This window comes from Adiantum capillus-veneris, chromosome 22 (assembly GCF_014529385.1).
Source record: "Adiantum capillus-veneris isolate H3 chromosome 22, ASM1452938v2, whole genome shotgun sequence".
In the NCBI taxonomy this organism is placed as follows: domain Eukaryota; kingdom Viridiplantae; phylum Streptophyta; class Polypodiopsida; order Polypodiales; family Pteridaceae; genus Adiantum; species Adiantum capillus-veneris.
The window spans coordinates 124,489,790-124,512,874 of record NC_140952.1 but is presented as its reverse complement, the minus strand read 5'-3'; the positions used below and the strand labels follow the sequence as shown (position 1 = coordinate 124,512,874).

The 23,085-nt window shown below is 45.3% G+C and overlaps 1 protein-coding gene across 1 annotated transcript in view; it reads right to left on the bottom strand.

Annotated features, from left to right (window-relative positions):
• The window catches only part of LOC147430156 (glyoxylase I 4-like), a 57,321-nt gene extending 34,939 nt beyond the window's left edge, over window positions 1-22,382 (bottom strand). Inside the window, exon 1 of the mRNA XM_086494659.1 lies at window positions 22,234-22,382. The gene's annotated coding sequence lies outside the window, so the exon portion shown is untranslated. The remainder of the gene's footprint in view (window positions 1-22,233) is intronic.
• Between the last annotated feature and the right edge of the window lie 703 nt (window positions 22,383-23,085).

Genomic DNA, 23,085 nt, shown 5'->3' with positions numbered 1-23,085 from the left:
CTTCGCCTCTCTCATCTTGCAACTCTTTTCTATTGTGCAGGCGCAATTTGAAAAGAATCGGGAGAAGGAGACTCTCTCCGTCCCTTCTTCTCCAAAGCATGACACACAGGATTTGCATGATGAATTGCATGATGATTTGAATGATAATGACAAGCATGATGAATTGCATGATAATGATGAGCATGATGATTTGCCTGATCAAGATGCGATTTCTCACAAGCATGATGATTTGTATGACCACGATGTGATTGTTCACAAGAATGATGGGTTAGTTGATACAGTTTCTAGTGAAGCTAACCTCATTGCAGCTTCGGTCAATCACGAAGAATCAATCTTGGCTTTCGAGTCGAGGTCCATAGCAAACCCCCAGGCAGATTCGATCAAACACGACGAACCGATCTTGGCTCTCGAGCTTAGGTCCAAAGAACCCTTACAGGAAGTACTATGTGTTCGAATGATTAGTCAACACGCAGTGATTGAGTGTTTCATTTGTGATCGTTTCTTGTATCTTAGTCAGCGTCTTTATGTTATCCCTTTTCCTAGACATGACATATTGTACGTTGAGCAGGTTTCACTCATGAATGAGCACGGATGTATGCGGATTGTTCATGAAAAGCTGAAAAGTATGCATTCAAGGAAGTCACATTCCATGTCTCTTCCTTGGCATGACACATTCGTAGAAAAAGCACAAGAAGTATGAGCACCAACAATGGGCTTTTCCGTTGTGAATTGCCACAGTTGATTGATTTAGATCAGCAAGACAAGATTCGATCTCATTGTTTGCGTGTGTGGTAAACGGTTTGGCACTTCGTCTATTTGTTCATCTACATTGCATGCACAGTCTTTTAAGAAGATTAGATTTTCTCCAGTCACTTTACACGGAATAGGTATGTTCATGTTTTTGTGTTGGAAGTGGTTTCAGGAATTTTCAGCCTTGGAGATTCTTGAAGAAGATGGACCTATGTCCATACACAAAGTTGAAGCATTGAAGGAGCTACAGAAGCCTTCGTGTCGCTTTCGGCGCGGCCCAAAGAAGCAAGCTTTGCAGACCTTTATGAAGTTCAAGTATCGCACGACCCACACATCAGAGTGGGCCGGTGAAGAGTCCTTTCGAGGATTCCGGATGTTGTTGGCGATCTCCTTGGACGCCATACAGTTCAGTACCAGTACCTCACTTTGAAAAGGAGGGGATGTCACGTGACACATCCAACCCTACGTGTCCGTGGACAAGCTACAGCATGATGACCAGGTTCAGTTCAATTAAGTCAGTCTGGAATGGAAGTGATCTGGCACTTTTGTAAGTCTGTTCGCAGACCGTGCATGTCCAGACACTTAGATTAGATGCATATCCTCCGGTTGCACACAGCATGACCATCAGATTCCAATCAAATCCCATTAGTAGCATTTTGATAGTGCATAGACCTATTTTGCCTATTTTTAACATTTTTCACTTATTCTTTTTAAGTGACTTTTGTTGGGAACTAGGTAGGGCAATTTTGCTAAGATAATATATAAGCAAACCAGAGCTAGCACTTTCTGGCAAAAGAGGCAGCAGGAGCACACGCTCAACAGGCAACTTCTCAACAGAACCCCCAAGAGGCCTAGCGTTTTTGCATCACAGCAGAAGGCTCGCGTTTTTGGACCAGATCAGCCCGCGTTTTTGCATTGGCAACAACTTGGCGACAGCAAGAAGCAGAAGACTCCTAGCGGTAGCAAATTTGCACAGCGACAGCAGATCAGCCCTAGCGTTAGCAAATTTCCACCGCAAGTCAGATTTTCAGCACTAGCGTTTTTGCATCTGCCAGGCATTTCAGCGTTTTGCAGATCTACCGCGACGGAACCAACACAAGCACCAGCGTTTTCAGTTTTCAGCACTTAGACATCGCAGAACAAGTCCCGAACCTCGCAAATCTCACCTTTCCGCAGCAGTTCCTTGCCGCACGGTGGGATCCATCGAAGTTTACAGATTCAGCCCGGAAAATGCAGATTTCAGCATCTGCGCTTTTAACGCATCGTCGTCGTACCGTGGTCATCGACATCGTCACCGACATAAGAGTCACAATTTAGGAGATAAAGATTTGCAGATTTCAGCCATTAGCATTTCCAGATTTCAGCCCGTTCGTCGCCCTCATCGTCGTCGACATCGTCAGCAAGTCCAAGCATTGTAGAGATTTGTGCAATCATAAGTAGACCGCTCTCGCCATAGAGAGTGGGGCCTTCGGAGGAGGGTTTGACAACTTTCTGGTGTCGTATTCTTCTCTCTCTATCTCTCAATCTCGGTACCTTCATTCACACTGTCTATTCACTTTGTTTGTGATCATTTGCACGCTCTCACTAAAGGAACGGAAGGCTCTCCCTTCCCTAAGAAAAAGGAACCTTGAGCACAGTTCGGAGCACTCATCTTGAGCAAAGTTCAACATTCACTTCCCTTGCAGCTTACAATGGTTGAAATCTCGACGGATTTCTATCTCTCTCTCCGAAAGCTATGTCGTTCCGATGGCTATTTTGGCAAGACATGGAACGAGGTTGAAGCGGGGCATGACTCGCGTACAGGCTTGGGTGATCCAGAGACCCAAGTGAGTCGTACTGGAGAGACAAGACAACGACAGTATTCCATTAGAAGTGGACTATTGTTCAGAAATGGTAAAGTCTGCGTGCCAAAAATCGATGAGGTTCGACAAAGGATTTTGTGCAAATGCCACGATGTTCCTAGCGTTGGGCACCCAGGCATCCAAAGAACTTTGGCTTTGGTCAAGCGATATTTCTATTGACCAAGGATACGCTCTTACATAGAGATCTATGTGAAGAGATGCACTCCGTGTCAGGTCAATAAGGCAGAGCGCCTTAGGAAAGTTGGCCTGCTACATTCATTGGAAATCCCAGATGCCAAGTGGCAGAGTATTTCCATGGACTTTATAGCTGGTTTGCCAAATACTAGTCGGGGCAATGACACCATCTCGGTTGTGATCAATAGACTCACATAAATAGCGAAGTTTATACCAACGAAGTCGACAGTAAAAAGCCATGAGTTGGCGGTTTTATTTGTCGATCAGCTTTATAAGTTGTATGGTCTGCCAGAGGATATCGTCAGTGATCGAAATACTAAGTTCACTGGCTGATTTTGATGAGATGTGTTTGCTCATCTTCAGACAAAGTTGAGTATGTCGTCTTTTGACCATCTTGAGTCCGACAGACAAACTGAGAGGATGAATCAAAAATTAGAGGACATGTTAAGAGCTTATGTCTCTCACAGGCAGTGTAATTGGGAAAGGTATCTTCCACAGTTAGAGTTTGCCTATAATAGTAGCAAGCATTCTGCTACTGGATTTAGCACGTTCATGCTGATGTATGGATTTGAGCCTAAATCCCCGATTGCTATTGGCTTAGAAAAAGTCAAGGAACACCAAGCTCGTGATTTCCTGTATGACATGCAAGAAATGCTCAAATTGGCTAAGGATAGTAAAAGAACAGCTCGTGATCGAGTCACTACTTATGCTAATCAATAGAGATCTCCAAGGACTCTAGATGTGGGACAATGGGTCTATCTGAAGATACCCAACAATTCCAAGACTATGCAAACGGGAAAGCATTATAAGCTTTCAGCTAGATATTGTGGTCCGTTCTTGATCACAAAGAAAATTGGCCCAATTGCCTATAAACTGGCTCTTCCTTCGGATGTTAGTGTACATCCAGTGTTTCATGTCAGCCGCCTTAAAGTAAAATTAGGCGAAGTCGACGGTGTTGTGCCTATCGAGGAAATGTATGGGAAGATATGCGAACTGAGTATATTCCTCGAAAACCAGAGGCAGTCTTATGTCATTGTACCTGTCATTTGCGCCAAAAGGCTTATGACGAGTACTTAATTAATTGGAAGGGTCAATCTGAAAGGTTTGCTACTTGGGAACCGGTTAGAGCTCTCAAAGCTCAGTATCCCCCACTTCATTGATAAGCACATCAATGGTTCTTAAGGGGGGAAGTATGTTATGTCCCGCTCTTGGGAGAGGGGATCTAGCCCAGACGGCGTTGGGATGGGCGTCCAGTGTCTGGGCGGACGTAGTGTGAACACGGCCAGTGTGGCCGGCCATTACTATAAAAGGGAGGCCAAGGACTCATTTGTAGTTATCGACCCCCACTGGCAGAGTGCTAGTGGTTAGCCCGCCAGGCTAGGAGTGCGCGAGGCATAGTTACACGGAACGGGAATGGGAAACGGGAACGGGGGGCTCCGGGATGTTCCCGGAACGGAGGGCCCTCGGGGTGGCTGAACAGGAACGGAGGCCGGAACGGTAGCCTTGAGGAAAAAGGAGAGGGAGAGGGAGAGAGAACCTTGAGGGAGAGGGTGAGGTAGAGAGCTTGAGAGAGAGAGGTTTTAAAGCCCTTATTTATATAGGAGAGGATGGAACTAACACCCCCCCAAAAGTTCAAAAAACCTACCCCAAACTATCATTTTTTATAACTTTGGTGTTCCGGATTTGCCGTTCCGCGTTCCGGATGCCGTTCCGGGCCCCGTTCCGGCTGCCGTTCCGGTTATGCCTGGGAAGGGAACGGCGTTCCGGTCCCGTTCCCATTTCGCGAAGATGTCGGGCTTGGGAACGCGTTCCGGGAACGGGAGGGCCCCGTTCCGCCCGTTCCCTGTTACTATGGCGCGAGGTCACCTCGAGGAGGTGAGGCCGGGTGGTATGGGACACTCGGTCTTACAGGTGCACGTCTATGTCCTCGGACGCTGGCCCCAGCACGGGGGAGCAGCCGGATGGTGGCTGTGGTCGGGTGGTTCGTCCGACGCGTGTCTGTAGGCGGTCCGTGTAGCCTGGAGATCCACTTCCTGAGTTCGTTTCATCACCCCCCCCCCCCCCCCCCACACACACACACATCTATCTTTGTCTCTATGGGACCAAAGATACAACCTATTCGACCTCCGAGGACTGTAAAATCTCTCTTTTTCTTTCTCAAAAGAAGTGGGGCTTCGTATTGTCGTATCGTGCCATCTCCATCCTCATCGCCTCCCTCTATATAAGGGTACAATATTTGGGTAACAAGTGCCTTCTCCAGCTGTTGGGCATGGCAGAGGATGGCACGTTCGCCAAGCTCAAACAGCTCGTATACTTCGGCCGCGCTGCGAGGACAGAACTTCTTCGTCACTTTCGAGCCGAGGTCAGGAATGAGCTTGACCCCAAAGATCTTGCCGGGGGTACCCTTTTGTATTACGTAATCAAGCCTGAAGGCATTACATCAACCAATAGGCATACAAGGATAGCAGATCTGATAGTGTGAAAACCCCTGCAGTATTCAATGATTACAAACCATAGGGGGAAAACTACCGGTGATGCAAAGTTACATAAGATGGATCATACCACAAAAGCTAGGAGCAGGGGAGTGAGGAAAGAAAGTAGCAACGAGTTGAAGCAAAAACAGGCCACACTAACATCGAGAGGAGGCCAAAAACTCCACCAAAGAATCTTCAATAGCCAATAGCCAACTCCAAATTTCCAAGGCCGTATCTAACCGCACATCACAACAGAAGAGACATCACCACCGCAAGAAGACTCTACACCAAAAACCCAGGAGAGAGAGAACCTCTAGCCATCCCTAGGGATGATCAATACGGCTATGACATTCTTTAACCTACAAGCAAAAGTAGTATATAGTGCAAAACTGAAGGTGAGACAGCAACCGCCCAACACACCCACACCCATCAAACCAATTCCAAACTTAAACAACCCATCATACGAGAAAAAACAAAAAAGAACAAGTCGTAAACACGCAAAACAGGCTAGCATACACGCACACATCTCAACCACAAGCAATCATGCAAAATGCATTCACCCCAAGCACATACAAATCCACAAGCACAAGCATCACACAAAGAACAAGTAAGGCGCATACCAGCAAGCAAGATAAGCAAACAAAAACCAGGAGAACGAAGAAGAAGAAGAAGAAGAGTATTTTAACGTCATAGGAAACCATCCCTAGAGACCTTAAAGAAAAACACCTACGTAAGAACAACCAAAACGTATGGAAAGAAACCGTTGCAGGTAGCACAGGTGACATAAGAGGGGAATAGACATCTGGCGAAGGTGGCTAGGTAGAGCACTGGCGGTTTTGTAAACCTTAGTGGCCATTGTGTGTGTGTGTGTGTGTGTGTGTGTGTGTGTGTGCGCGCGCGCGCCAAGTACCGTTATCTAGTCTGTCGCCATGGTCAAATACACGAGGAAACTTTATGCACAACACCATTAATCAACGTGCTTCTAGCTTCTAAGGGGACGTGCACCATGTGCCAACAAAAAAGAACAGACTAAACAAAGTTTCAGGGACTCGAAGATCAAACTGCCGAAGGAGGAAATCCACCTAGCCCATCCACTCAAAGACACCCTGACGAGACACATGCCCAGTACGTGGTACGACAATTGGTATATTTAGCTAAACAACAAGCTTTGCACAGCAATTTGGGCACCTTGAATGCCCCTGCTAACCTTGTTATGCCCCCACACCCCTCTTAGGTTTACTCTTCTCTTCCACCTGACCCTTCTCAAAATCACCCGATTATCTCTTCATGACAGAGCTCCAGAGATGTCTCTCAATTTCTTGGAAGCGTTTTCAAGAATATAGCTTCAGGAGAACGACCGCATGTGGCTTCCTAAGCACCACTACCGTTGTCTTTCTGCACCTCCATTTCTATGTCCCACCACCACCTACTGCACCTTTTTATTCATCAGACGTGCACCATCATCATTACTATATGTTGCTAAATGGACTATTTTTGTAACCGGCTTGTTCACTGGTTTGTTCACTTAACTGGGCGGTAGTCTGTAAACCTTATCTAGCTTTCACCCAATTTATTGTCGCCCACTTAACCTGTACTTAAAGACACAGTAGAAAAGAGAGGTGCAGGCTGCTAGAACGCACCTGTATCCGAGACCGACACCAGATAGGTCCCTAGAACAGGCGCCCCTTTCGGTATTTCTTTATTCTTTAAGAAGGAAAAGCTACAAAATAGTCTTGAAGGTTTCCACATGTATCCCGCTAGGTGGCTACTGTTCCAGCAAAATTTCGACAGCACAACAGCCCCAGAACTTGCTCAGAATAAACCCCCATGCTTGGACTCACTTCCAATGAGCTAAACCCTCTGTTTTCAGCCCAAAACAGTAAATTCCTGCTCGCCGTAATTTACTCGTTTTTACCTGTTTTCAGCCCTAATCACTCCCATTACTATCCTCTGACAGTTAGGCACTGTTCCCAATGCTTCTGGCACTGCAATGGCTGAAAAACAGCCCGTAAACAGTCCAAAACAGCACCTAATTTGGGGCTGAATTTGCACCTGTACAGTGAGGTTATCACCCTCACTTGTGCCTGCTTTGGAGTAGCAGTTAGCTACTCCCGTTCCTGTTCAAGGAGGCTCTTGCCTCAACATAAAAGCATAATGCCACACAACTGTACATGAGGTCAATTGAAGAGCCCTCTTGTGGGGCATCACATTAGTGTGCGTATGGGAGAGAGAGCAGTGAAATGTGCGCAAGGCATCACTCTTGCACTTCACTGTACATGAGTGGGAAAGCAGGCATTCAATAGCTCTTCTTCACCTGTTGCAAGCCGCTTAAAAAAAGGTTTGCAAAAATCAGCCCTTTTGTAAAAACGAGCGCTAGTTCTCTCTCTCTTGGAAAGTGTGCCAAAATGTGCCACTTGGCACTCATGTGTGCAACTTCCCGTTCCAGCCTTCAGGTCTAAAAAGATCTTAAACGGCACGTCAGTTGACTTAGCGGCAGAGCAATGAAATGTTCCCCTCGACATTCCGGAGCTATTGACGCGAAGACCTTTCATGGTCCAAAAATTGCAGTTCCCTAAATTTTAGGGGATGCTGCCATTAGACTCCCACTGGTCATCTTACCATCTTTCACCACTGGGACCACCTCCAAAAATGCAATGTAGCCCAGTTATCGGGTGATTTTCTACTGGCAACCCCACCTTAGCTAGCCTTAGCAATTCTGGCAATTATGTCCATCCGTTTCACACTATGCAACTCTCGGGCCTTTAAATTTCCAGAGGGGTGCTTCTAAAAACAAGTCAAATAAAGTTACCCCCGAAAGAAAATCAACAAATAAAGCTACACAGACTCATGACATACCCCCCTCTTGAAATCGCAAACGTCCTCGATTGCATGCATTCTATACACGTTACAGATGATTTTTTGTCATTAGCACTCTTTTATCATCACATGTAAAGAGTATCAAACGTATAGACAAATGACTTAATGAGACCTTCATACTTTTGTCATTTCTATTGCCCAGAATCCATATAGACATGGGAAGTGCTAGCTCGTAGATCATCCCGCTCTCGAGCAGGTCTCTTTCCTTTTGACCTTTGCTCTACTAGAGTTGGAGAGTGCATGGGTTGCAAACCAAAGGCTTCAAGGTAAAGCTGCAAGACATTTGGTGACTCTGTCAGTTCACTTTCTTCCATCCACTTCGCATCCATAGGTGGATAGTTTTTGAACTTCACCAAATATCGTCTCACAACTTGTCCCTTGACTTTTCTTTCCTTGTGTGCCATAATTTGTTCAGGTATCAGGATCTCATCAAGTTCTTCAACTTCAGGTTGATCCTCAACTGGCATATCCTCTGGCACACTACCCAAGAAGGGTCTAAGAAGACTCACGTGAAACGCATTGTGAATCTTCCAACTGTCAGGCAATTTCAGCCTATAAGCAACATCGCTGATCTTATCAATGACTTGAAAAGGCCCGTAGTAACGCATGCTGAGCTTTGGAAACAATCTCTCTTTGCCCCGCATCTTCTTTAGCCGTGCCTTTTCAAAGCGCAATAGAACCCAATCACCAGGTGAAAACAACAATTCACGACGGTGACGATCAGCTGCTCTTTTCTGCTTTGTTTGAGTCCTTTCCAAGGCAAGCTTAATCTTCTTATACATTTCATCCATACTTGTATCGATCTGCCTCAAAGATCTTGTCCTTTGTGTGCAAGATGGGAGGAACCTTTCTGCTACCCTCAACAATCTCAAAAGGTGCCTTGCCTATCGACGAATGCACCGTATTGTTGTATGCATACTCAAGCAATGGTGTATTGTTCCCACTTGCCCTTATTATCTCACACGTAGCATTTGAGCAAATCTAAGATAGTAGAATTAGCCTCTTCTGACTGTCCATCAGTTTGTGGATGAAATGAAGACAAAAACTTAAGCATTGTGCCCAGGTTTTCAAACAATCCTCTCCAAAAGAGACTTGTCATGCGAGGATCACGATCACTCACAATTGACTGTGGCATACCATGGTACTTGAACACATTGGACATGAATAAGCGTGCCATCTGATCAGATTTTATCTTCTTCCTGATAGGAATGAAATGGGCCTGTTTGCTAAACCTGCAAATAATGGTCCATATTCCATCATTCCCTGTCTGCGTCCTCGGGAGATCAAAGAAAAATCCATAGCAATGCTTTCCCATGGCTTATCCGGAATCGGCAATGGCTGTAACAATCCTGGTGCCTTTTGCCTGTCAAACTTGACCTTTTGGCAAATCACGCATGCTCGCACAAAGGCATCCACATCTCTCCTGAAGGTAGGCCAATAAAAGAATGTCTCAACCGCTTTCACTGTAGCATCTCTACCACGATGCCCTGCATACGTTGGGACATGACTTTCTACCATGACTTTATGTCGCAACGGCCTAGTGACACAGAGTCTGCCATGCATCATCATAAAACCATCTTTGAGGAGGTAGTGCTCATGACGTTGTCCTTCCTGTAACTGCTCGAAGATCCTTGCAAAATCTTCGTCACTTGCATACTGTGCCTTCATGTCATCAAGCTCATGATGATAAGGAATTGACACAGCTGAAATCTGTGGCTTTCTTGATAACGCATCAGCCACAACATTCTTCTTGCCTTCCACATGTACAATCTGGAAGTGAAACATAGAGAGAATGTTTGCCCATCGCATATGCTTTTCCGATAGCTTTGACTGTGTCAAGAAGTATCACAAGGTCTGATGATCCGTTTGGACAACGAAATCAGCACCTAGCAGGTAGTGTTTCCAACTTAAGAGCGCATGAATCACAGCCAGTAACTCTTTCTCATAGACCTGCATGGTCATCTCTGGCCCTTGCAAAATTCTGCTCTCATAGGCTACTACCTTGCCGTCTTGCATTAGCACTGCACCAATGCTACTGCCACAAGCGTCACACTGGACCACAAATGACTTCCTAAGATCTGGTAGCGCAATGACTGGATCTGAAGTCATCTTTTCCTTTAAGAGATTAAAAGCTGAAATCTCTTTTTGAAAGTGACCTCTTTCTTTTGCAAAGCATGTAAAGGTGAACAATCTCTGCAAAGTTGCGAATGAATCTTCTGTAGTAAGAACATAGTCCCAGGAAGCTACGAACATCATGCAGAGTCCTTAAAGTTGGCTATGTCTTGATTGCTTCTACCTTCGCAGGATCCATTCGGACACCATCTTTTGACACAATGTGCCCGAGAAAGTGGATCTCTTCCAAGAAGAACTCGCTCTTCTTGCCATTGATGAGCAGCCTGTGCCTGCGTAATTCTTCAAACACAATGGTCAAGTGACGCCTATGCTCCTCTTCATTCTTCGAATACACTATCATGTCATCGAAGAATGTGCCAACAAACTTTTGATGTGGGCGGAAAATCCGATCCATCGTAGCAGGAGCATTCGTAAGACCAAATGGCATCACTAAAAACTCATAAAGACCAAATGTCGTTCTAAACGCAGTCTTATGCACATCTTCTGGCCTAATTCGAATCTGATGGTACCCACTTTTAAGGTCGATCCTGCTGAAAATCGCCGCACCCTCTAGGCGGTCAAGAATATCATCAATCCTTGGAATGGGAAACCTATTCTTGATGGTATTCTTATTCAACGCACGGTAATCAATACACATGCGCCACGAGCCATCCTTTTTCTGCACTAAGAGCACTGGAGAGCAATAGGGTGACGAGCTAGGCTGAATCAACCCTTTCTCTAAGAGCTCCTCCACTTGGCTCATAATCTCTTTCCGCTGCGCCTCACTAACCCTATACGGTGGCCTATTTGGTGGGCTACAACCTGGCACCAAATCAATCGCATGATCCTCGGGCCTCTCCGGCGGTAGCTAAGACGGTAATGAATCAGAAAAACAGCCATTAAACTTTTGCAAAAATGCTAACCTGTCTTTATCTAACACAGATAAATTTGACTGACAACTATCTGAAACATCACGTGCAAAAACCAAGTACGCGGAAAGATGATTCTTTATTACAGAAGTGATAGCAGAAGCAGATACAATAGGGACTGACTCTCCTTTGAGCTTTACATCCAAAATGTGAGATTTGCCCCTATGTTGTACAGTGATCTTTTTGTTGAAGGCATCCAAGACTCCATGTACTCGAAACATCCACGGGATCCCCAACAAGGCATCACACCCTTCCAGTGGCATTATGTAAGATTCCTTTGTGTCCACATACGACTAGATATTTAGACGCAGTTTTCCAATGATCGGAGTAACACACTCTGAGTGGCCAGGGCATGCCAACCCTGCCTCTACTGTGTACCCCATCTCTTCGGCTTTAATGCCCAATTTGTTGGCCAACTCTGGGGAAATGAAATTTTCCTTTGCACCAAAATCGAAGAAAATGAGAGCTGTGTAATCCCTGATCTTTCCCCATGTTCTGCATAACTCGCTAGCATCAGAGTTGGGCTTATCACCCACCATGTCTGGCACTAAACCTGCCGTGGGCTTGGGCTTCTTGCCTTTTCTGTCCTCTTTGTCCACGGAATCAGCTGGCCTCTTCCTCTGGGGACAATCTGTAGCAAAATGGCCAGGCTGCTCGCAAATAAAGCAATTGTTCTCAGCCATTAAAGCCTTCTTTTCCTCGAGCGATTTGCGCGCATAAGGCTTTCTTTTCTTTTTCTTGCCCTGTGCTTCAGACGCATCAACTGAGTCCTTGCCTTTATCTGCTTTTTCTGACCCCTGTGATGCATCAGGGGCCGCTTTCAAAAAGGGCTTCTTTGCTGAATTTTTCTTAGGCTGGCCCCCTTTAACGTTGCCCTGGAACCCACTGTCCTCTCCCTTCAGCAAGGCAAGACCAGTGTTGGCAACTTCCATAAGCTGAGTTAGGGTGGCCACTCTATTCTTTGTACAATAATCCCTAAGCCCTTTTGGCAACCCGCAGCAATACTTCTCAATCTGCTCTATCAGTGGCACAAACCTGTAGGAAGTTACTGAGAGCAAAGCTTTACAGAACTCCCGATTGTATTCCTCTAAACTCTTGCAAGTAGCCGCAGTGAGTTGGTGCCAATCTGTCATGACATCGGCTTCGAATTCATTTGATAGCCACGCAGATGCAAACATTTGCTTGAAGTAAACCCAAGTGGCGGGTGCCTATCCTTGCATCAACGATGTCGTCCACCATGTACGCGCATTTGATTTCAAGAAAGTGGTAGCTTTCTTGACCTTGGATGCTTCGGTAAAATTTCCCCTTGCATATGCACTGTCAAACTGCTGGAGGAAGGTAAGAGCCTTCGTCTTATCCTCGAAGCCACTAAAGGTTTCAAACTTGACTGCTGCACCACCTTCTTTGTACGGCTTGGGCTTCTCCAGTGCCCCAAATTGTCGTAGGGAAGTGTCTGCAACATGGGCACTGTCATAGGGATCATCGGTGCTCCTTGGCCATCAACATCCTGCATCACGGGGGCCATATATGGCTGCTGGTCGGGAAAACCAGCCATGCCAAAATTACCTTGCGGCACCCCAAACTGGCCCTGATTGCACTGAAACCCTTGCTGCATGCCAATAATACCATACATGGGGTTTGGCATCATGCCTTGCATACCCCCAAAAACTGTTCCTAGCATGTACTGCTGGTTTCCAGGCGCATAACCAGCCATGCTCTGGAACACTGATCCACCCCCGAAATACCCAGGATGTACCGTGGGTGGTGGTAAAACCTGTTGCATAGCTTGGAGTCCTGTTCCCTGTCCATTCAACACAGCATGTGGACTCTGAAAAGTGGCGGGCTGAACCGGAAAAACCTGTGGAACCGGTGTCCTAACCACCTGTTCATGGACAAAATGGATTTGTCTTGGAACCCCAACTGACTCTGCAACGTGCGAGTGCTCCCTGCCCTGCTGGGACACATAGGGTACCTGGGCTTGAATCTCAATAGGCTCTACTGGCTGAGTTGATTGCCTTGCCTGCTGTGACCCTAATGGAGCTTGCAAAAAATCCATAAACCTTAGGTTCTGCACCAAGTTCCAACTGTGTGAACACATTCACAGCGGCAACTAACTGTGTCCTGAACGCATCCTCATCAAGCTGCCCAATCATATACCCTGGAACCTGTTGCCGAGAAACATTCGCATCAACAAGAGGGACAGAGAGTGGCGGTCGTGAACTCTCGCCAACCTCATGAACCATAGGAATCAGTTCTCTGCCATGTGAAGAGGAACCCTCTTCCCTATTGTCGTCCATCCTCCTGTCAACCATAGCGTGCAAGTCTCTAACTCTTGACTCAAACTCTGTGTGTCTTCACTCAAACAGACCCTGGCTCACTCCTTAGGGAAAAAGTGATTTAAATCCCGGCGATAGGAACCATGTAACCGGCCTGTTCACTTAACTGGGCTGTAGTCCGTAAACCTTATCTAGCTTTCACCCAATTTATTGTCACCCACTTAACCTGTACTTAAAGACAGTAGAAAAGAGAGGTACAGGCTGCTAGAACACACCTGTATCCGAGACCGACACCAGATAGGCCCCTAAAACAGGCGCCGTTTTGGTATTTCTTTATTCTTTAAGAAGGAAAAGCTACAAAATAGAGTCCTAAAGATTTCCACCTGTATCCCGCTAGGTGGCTACTGTTCCAGAAAAATTTCGGCAGCACAACGGCCCCAGAACTTGCTTGGAATAAACCCCCATGCTTGGACTCACTTCCAATGAGCTAAAACCTCTGTTTTCAGCCCAAAACAGTAAATTCCTGCTCGCTGTAATTTACTGGTCTTTACCTGTTTTCAGCCCTAATCACTCCCATTATTGTCCTCTGACAATTAGGCACTGTTCCCAATGCTTTGGCACTGCAATGGCTGAAAAACAGCCCGTAAATAGTCCAAAACAGCACCTAATTTGGGGCTGAATTTGCACCTGTACGGTGAGGTTATCACCCTCACCTGTGCCTGCTTTGGAGTAGCAGTTAGCTACTCCCGTTCCTATTCAAAGAGGCTCTTGCCTCAGCATAAAAGCATAATGCCACACAACTGTACATGAGGTCAATTGAAGAGCCCTCTTGTGGGGCATCACATTAGTGTGCGTAGGGGAGAGAGAGCAATGAAATGTGCGCAAGGCATCACTCTTGCACTTCATTGTACATGAGAGGGAAAGCAGGCATTCAATAGCTCTTCACCTGTTGCAAACCGCTTAAAGAAAAGTTTGCAAGAATCAGCCCTTTTGTGAAAACGAGCGCTAGTTCTCTCTATCTTGGAAAGTGTGCCAAAATGTGCCACTTGGCACTCGTGTGTGCAATTTCCCGTTCCAGCCTTCAGGTCTAAAAAGATCTTAAACGGCGCGTCAGTTGACTTAGCAGCAGAGCAATGAAATGTTCCCCTTGACATTTCGGAGTTAATGACGCGAAGACCTTTCATGGTCCAAAAATAGCAGTTCCCTAAATTTTAGGGGATGTTGCCATTAGACTCCCACTGGTCATCTTACCATCTTTCACCACTGGAGGAGCCTATAAAAGCAACCAACGCCCTCTCTCAGCTACACAGAAGCACCAGCTAGCAACAAGGAGCACTTCTGCCGGGAATCTGCAAGTGAACGAGAGAAGCCAGTACACGGAGTTCGCTTTCCCGTACTCGGAGCGATAGGTACCGATTGCGAATTCGCGATACGAGTTGTTGTGTCGTGTTTCTGTTTTTGCAGGTACTGCATCACGGAGAAGGAGCAAAGAGGCCTCGGCCTATGCTCAGAGATTTCGAAAACGGAATCAGGAACAGTCTCTAGAGCTTCACGCTCTAGGATCAGACGTACCAGGTAGCTCTCCCCCAAACCAACCCCTTACAGGGTAAGTCTTGCTCAGCAAGACGAAATTTTGAAGCAAGTCGATGAGCTCCTAGAAAAAGGTCTAGTACGACCAAGTACTACTCTCCAGTTCTACTGGTGCAGAAGAAAGACGTCACATTTCGAATGTGCATAGATTACCGATCTCTAAACAAGATCACTGTCAAGAATCGTTTTCCGATTCCTCGGATTGACGATATTCTCGATAAATTGCAAGGAGCAAGCATCTTTAGTCGCATTGACTTAAAGAGTGGGTATCCCCAAATATGCATAGCCCCTGAGGATGTCCATAAGACTGCCTTTCGCACAACCTTTGGACTTTATGAATTTTTGGTAATGCCTATCGGCTTGACCAATGCTCCTTCCACATTCAATCAAATGATGATCGAATTTTCAGCCCACACCAAGATTTTACAAAAGTGTTGTTTGATGACATACTCGTCTTTTTAAAGACTGAGGAGGAACATCGGAAGCACTTGGACATAGTGTTTCAAGGATTGCGCAAGCATGAGTTGCATGTGAATGCAAAGAAGAGTCTCACTGAGATACACTATCTCAGCCATATAGTCTCACACAACCAAGTGGGTATGGATCCCGCAAAGATCCAGGCCGTACAAGATTGGCCAACTCATGCTACGGTACATGATGTACGTAGCTTTCTCGTATTGTGTTCCTATTATCCGAGGCTTTGCTCAAGTAGCAAGACCACTCCGTGACCTAACAAGGAAGAGGATCCCTTTCAAATGGGGATCCAAACAACAAGGTGCCTTTGATAGGCTTAAGTATCTATTAAGCCATGGACCTAATTTGATAGTGCTAGACTTACAGAAACCATTCGAGATTCACTGCGATGCTTCAGACGATTGCATTGGTGAAGTGCTTACCCAAGAAGCCCACGCAGTGGCTTATGAAAGTAGACGCCTTAAGAATGCAAAATTGCATGCCTCGATCTACAAGAAGAAACTTATGGCTGTCATTCACGCCTTGTCTACCAGGAAGCATTATCTTCTAGGAGCGGATTTTGTGATCAAACCGATCACCAGAGTTTGCGGTATTTTCTTACGCAACGAAAGTTATCTGAGAAGTAAAGGAGGTGGGCTAACTTTTTGTTCATGTTTCACTTCCAGATCCTTTATACGGCTGGGACTAAGAATGTGGCTGCAGACGCATTGTCTAGACGGCCTAGGGAATGCAGTTACTTCTGTATATCACCAAGAATTGGAAACTCTTTCAGATCTGTATCCGAATGACTTAGACTTCTCCCCTGTTTGGAGTAAGTTGCAGAACGGAGAGAATGAATATCCCTATTCCATTCGGAATGGTTACCTCTATCACCACCAAGCAACTTGTGTGGCGGACTCATTGAGGAAGAAAATCATGGAAGAAGTACATGCTTCGCCCTATGTGGGTCATCGGGGAATTCTCCCTACGACTTTAGCATTGGAAAGGTATTTCTTTTGGCCAAGCCTTAGACAAGACATTGATTGATATGTGAAGGAATGTTTGGTTTGCCAAAAGGTGAAGTACGATCGGCATAAGACGCCTTGGTTACTCCAACCTTTGTCTGTGCCTGATCAACCCTGGGAGAGTATTGCCATGGATTTTATTATGGACCTCCCAAAGACTCGAAATGATGCGATCTGGACCATTGTGGACAAATTTAGCAAACAAGGTCATTTTATTCCAGTCAAGAAAACGATCAAAGCGGATCGTATGGCTAGGATTTTTCTACCACACATCTTTAAGCATCATGGGATACCCAACTCTATTGTGAGTGATGGGGATCCTCACATAACAGGAAACTTTTGGTATACCTTGTTTGATAACCTTGGCACAAAGTTGAATTTTTCTTCTGCATATCATCCTCAAACGGATGGGCAAAGTGAGATCCCTAATTCCACAGTATTGGATATGTTGAGATCTTATGTGTCAAAAAGACAGTACGACTGGGAGAAGTATTTGTCCCTTATCGAGTACGTGTATAACAATACCGTACATTCGTCTACGAGGAAAGCACCTTTTGAGATTCTTTATGGTAAGCCTTTGCTTCCACCGATCCTTGTCACTAAGGATAAGATTTTTGCAGCATATGAGTTTGTCCGAGATTTGGACACGGCCTACGGGCAAGTTAAAAGAGCAATTTTGCGCTGTCAAGAAAAACATAAGAAAGCTACGGACAAGCATAGAAGGAACTTGGACTTAATAGTCGGTCAATTAGTCTTACTCAAGTTTGAGAAGGCAAGACTAAAGAAACAAGCGACTCATAAAGGGGAAGTGGTAAAACTTTCCAATCGTTATTACGGGCCGTTTAAGATAATTGACCAAGTAAACGATGTGACGTTACGATTAGATTTACCATCTAATTGGATGATCCTCCATGTTAGTTTACTTCGGCCATATGTGGAACCGCCTCCAAGTCAGCCTATTGATGAGGAACCTCTTGAGGTTGAGGACACGGAAGAAATACTCCAACCGGAGCATGTCATTCATCATGAGAAGCGGCGACTCAAATACGGGAAACGCGAAAGTATTTGGTAAAGTTCAAGAATTATTCTACTCTAGACGCTCAGTGGTGGATGACCGAGCAGGATTTAGCATCTTATCTCGAGATTCTGGAAGGATATGTACAAGCACTACAATTGAGGACAACTGTTTAGAAGCCAGAGGGATGTTGCTAAATGGACTATTTTCTTATTTGAGTAAAAAAATTTATTAAAATTACGATATTTAAAATGTGTGCACTTGAACCGTAAGGTTAGAAACTATAGATCTACAGGAATTATTAAAAGCCATCAAGAACGGACAACTTTGATGTGTCATATGATGGGTGACATTAACCATCGCGAAGGGGTTGTATCGTTAGTTCGATAGGAGAGACTAGGAAACGGATATTCCTCATGCGTCACGCGATGGGTGACGGGAGCATCGAAAAGGGAATATTCTGTTGGTCTGACAGGAAACTCGAACTGGAAAAACAAATACCCGTAAAGACACAAGCACAAGAATAAGATGAATTTTGAGAAGCTTTTTTTAAAAAGTGGGATATTTTTAAGTGTTTTCTGAGAAGAGCAGATGCTCTCCCGCAAGGAATCTGTGTTTGCAACGCATCTATGCCTGATAACTGCATCCGGAGACGCCTGAAATGTAACTATATAGCATCAATTTTCAGCTCACTCACTTTTTTTGAGCTTTTTCCACGTTCACTTTTTTTTTTTTAAATGACCGGCCGCCCACTTAATAAGTGGACAACCCACTTAAAAAATAAACTAAGCCTCAATAAAAAAAAAGCCAACGCTACACTCATACGACTGAAAAAAAAACAGCAACGATCTCTTTCTTGCGCTAAAATTCAACTGCCAGCCCCTCCTCCTCCTAGCGCTACTTGCCACCCCTATTCCGGGCCGGTCTGCCACCCCCTATTCGTGTTGGGTGGAGGAGCCTATAAAAGCAGCCCACGCCCTCTCTCAACTACACAGAAGCACCAACTAGCAGCAAGGAGCACTTCTGCCAGGAATCTGCAAGTGAACGAGAGAAGCCAATCCACGGAGTTCGCTTTCCCGTACTCGGAGCGACAGGTACCGATTGTGAATTCGCAATACGAGTAGTTGTGTTGTGCTTCTGTGTTTGCAGGTACTACATCACGGAGAAGGAGCAAAGAGGCCTCGGCCTATGCTCAAAGATTTCGGAAATGGAATCAGGAACAGTCTGTAGAGCTTCACGCTCTAGGATCAGACGGAAACAGAATTGAGAGCTTGTCTCTCGGGAATTTCCCGCACGGGGAGGAATTGACCATCGAGTCAAATGAACTAGAACGGAGGGATCACTCCGGTTCTTGTGCTTGTAAAAAAAGGATTCTCTCGAATAAAGATTCTCTTTAAAGGGGGGGACCAACCCATCTTCTGGTCCGTGGCAATTCGGGTCCAAAACCCTTCAAGGATGGTGGTGCTACGGTTAAGTTTTTCACCTTCTCAAGTGTCCAAGATTCTCACAACACTCTGAATTCCTACAATAGTTCGACGTCATATTTATTAACAGAAATTTTACAAAAAAATCTAAGTTGCTATGAGTCACCTCTTTCCTCAAAGATAGTGCCTTAACTTGGTGGGCTGCCCTAATCAAGAAACCTGACAGTCCGAAAACCTGGCATGACTTTAACCTCGCTTTCTACCCCAAGCTTCCTTGATAAGACCTTTAAAGTAGACATAAGTGCAGCCTGGTTTGGCCTCAGAATGTAGCCCTCGGACACTCTTCCCAACTTACACCCAAAGATTTTGGGACGCTTATCTACCAATTTTCACTTTTCGAAACATTACTTTTGCAAAACAGATTGAGAAGTACATTGTGGACCTACCTTTTCCATTGCGGGATTACTGCATAGGAAAGGTGGTCTCAAATATGCGTCAACTAATGTCACATGCAAGAGTGGGTTATCACATTATAAAGCAAGAACTAGTATTCACTGACATTACCATCCCTTCCCAGAAGAGAGACCCAAGTTCACGATCCTCCACTCCACAACCGCGACCTAGTACAATTTCCAACATTTGCTACCCGATACTTGGAAGATTCACAATGCATTCCATGTGAGTCTATTGAACCCTTTTAAAGGCGATGTGCCCGATGATGGGGAGCCTGATGAGCAACCCGAAGTGGAGGAAAGCAAGGAGATACTCGTTCCAGAACAGATTTTAGCACAACAGAAAGATAAAAGATAAAGCGATTACGCAATTCTTGGTTAAATTCAAGAACTATTCTGCATTGGATGCGAAGTGGATGGAGGAGGAGGACCTAGCAGATACTCCTCAGATTTTGGAACTTTAACTTGAAGCATTTGGTTTAATTAGTCTACTCCGATAGAACCCCGATTTCAGCAAGGGTGAATCTAGTGCAATGGGTTTGCACAAGAGGGGAGAAGCATTTGGTTTAATTAGTCTACTCCGATAGAACCCCGATTTCAACAAGGGTGAATCTAGTGCAATGGGTCTGCACAAGAGGGGAGTCACTCCGCTCCTTTGTCAATGGATTACCCCGATTTTGAATAGAGTCGTTGATGTCCCCTTTGGGTTTCAAGGATACTAATAGGCTAACCAGTATTCTGTTGTATGGCTTTATGATAGGAATTCCTAAAAACGAATATGATTGATTTGTACTTGACTTGTTTTAGTGCAGGAACTGAAAGACGAAATGACTACAACATTTCGGTCTCATAAATCTCTATAGACATGATCTCAATAAGGATTAGTTAATCGCAGATCAAAAAACGCGCTGACTGTACGAAATTTTTGCAAATCGCGCTGGCTGCTTTTGAGGCTTTGCTTTTAGCATCCCTTGTATTATAAGTGGCCTTTAGGGGCTCACCTCTCAGAGCATATGGACGCAGAGTCTAAGAATGAGCACTCGTGGGCTCATTGTACTTTTGCTCAAAGATTAATATAAAAGTTAATACCAAAAGGGACGCCAGTCTTTGGGGCCAATACCTCTTGGCACAGGAGGTACGCCGGGCCGTGTCGTCTCTTGTGTTCTGTGAGTTATCTTGAAGTGAATCTCTGCTGTGTCACTGCAGAATCTTGACTTGGGGTGTCCAAGTTTGCTACACCTTATCTCCCTAGACTTAGCTGCACGATTAGGTATTGAGGAATATGCCAAGGAAACGCAAATTGAAGCACAAATGGCCAATGGGACTTACACATCATCGACACCATTGATTGGATCACTTCGACTCACATTTCAGACATTTGGAAATCCAAATGACTTCTACATTATGGATTTGGGTGGATGTGATGTTCTATTAGCCATGCCTTTGTTCTACAAGTATCATGCCCAATTTGACGTAAGAGAACAAACAATCCAATTGAAGGACAGAAACAAAGTTATTGTTAGAGATTTCAATATTCCAACTACTCAAGAAACGACGGCAAGCTAGGGATCAAGAATCGAAGAAAAGACCAATGACATTTGTATAAATTTATGATGAATAAAGATTATGATTATGACTAAGATTGAGATTATGATCTTAAGTGTGTGCACGACACCACAAGCAAGATCCAATGACGTTTTATAGGCAATGGCAAAGACTATGATATTGGGTGTGTGATCAACACCTCAAACAAGAAGATAGAACCAATCACCTTTTTTAGGCATTGGCTAAGAAATGGTCACAAGATGGATTTTCAAACGTACCCAAGATGTCTGTAGCTGGCTTTTATGTGTGCACAGCCATCATGACAAAAGAATGCATGATTGAATAATCACTTGTGAGAGTTTAAGTTGTATTAATGTTAAAACTCTAAACATTTTCTTGTATCTGCAATCGAGGACGACTGTAACTAAGCACGCTTGGGCAAGAATAGTACTGGGATGGTGTAACACTCAGTCCACGACCTTCCTAAGCCTATCCCAGGGTGCCTCTGTGATGCCTCGTCTACTTCTTAAATCTCCCTCCAGACTTTGTGATTTGCTTGCAGTTTTCAGCCAGAGGTTAGGCACATTGGGCGCAGTTACCGCAGGTGGATTTATCGCATGAAGGAGCAATGCAGCCAGCAGCAGCGTTTTGAAGGCATTACAAATTGGTCTCATTTCAGCCACAGATCCTTGTCAAACTCCCTTCTGGATTAGCCAATGCATTGGACGGAAAGTTAACCGGTCAGAGGTTGCAAACCCATATCAATCCAAGGATCTGCGCTTTCCAGCCACCAAGAAGAAGTAAAAATTAGCATATTAGAAGCAAATTTAGAACCCAGCAGAAGTGGCCCCGAGAGGTGACTCATAGTAGAAGTTCCCTACAGCCATCATCCAAAGGGAGTTTGGAGCGCAGAGAATGAGGCCCTGGATAAAGGGACCCATGAAATAACTAAAAAGAGGCACACATTAAAGTTTCTATGTCTTTCTCTCTTCTCCTCTAAGGCATGTTTAGCATGCCAAAAATATCAAACACAGTGGGGACAACTTTTCAATTCCAGTTTTACGTTTTTGAGCGTGCGTTTTCTTCTATTGCTCCCATGAAGATCATCAAATGAACATTCTGAGCATTCCTAGAAAACCAATACGGTATCCTTGAAACTGTGCGCACAGAATGTGAAAATCAATGGGTGTGTCATCTAGCTGTGGATCACTTTACTTGAAGCTTCATGAGCTTAATCACGGCAGTAGAATAGAGACAGGGAGCAGGGCACTTAACCTGAGGTAGCCGTGGTTGAAGATCGACCTGCATGCGAACAAGCTCATTAAGGATGGTCGATGAATCCTAAATCGACGGCCCAACACTCGGTTGTGAACAGGTACTACGTGCTTCGTATTGGGGGCAGTGGGCACCTTGGTCTCGAATCCGGACCGTCTGATTCTTTGCGTTTGTGTCTGTTTTGGTATCTTTATTCGAGGTGGGTCAAGGTTGATCCCACCACCTTGGTGAGATGAATGGAAACAAGACGATGTCCAGTGGATGGGTGCACCGAAGAGAGGGATGTGAAGCGCACATGAGACGTTCAGTCATGCATCCGATGGCAAATATAAATAAATAAACGCAGCCTGCCGATCGTCACTTTGCGCATATGAGGGTCTTCAACCAGCGTTCGTTGCAGCTGACGTATTGCTGATGTTCAAGGTGCAGAGCAGGGAGAAACCAGGGAACTCCACGTTAGTGTGTAGCAACTTTTACAGATCTGCAAGTGATTCGGATTGGCTCCCGCCATGCAAACGCAAGGAACTCTTGGTGAACGTGATGACGGGGGTGGGGGTGGGTGGGGTGGGGTGGGGGGGGGGGGGGGGGGGGGTTTCCATTGCGGTAGCAACAGTGGCTAGCCGTTTCTCTACATGCAGGGGCGTGGTGGGCCTTGCTGAGCTGGAGCACCCTTTTTCACCGAAAGCAGGGCACGAACGTTGCATGTGCGTAGCAGCTTGCGGATGCACTTGACGGCATGCAGAAGAATATCTCCCTCGCGCTCTCTCGACATTGAACTCATGGAAGCATAGCACACATCAAATTTTCCCTCCTTTCCCAAAAACGTCTCGAGATCTCCTGCCACACTTTGTC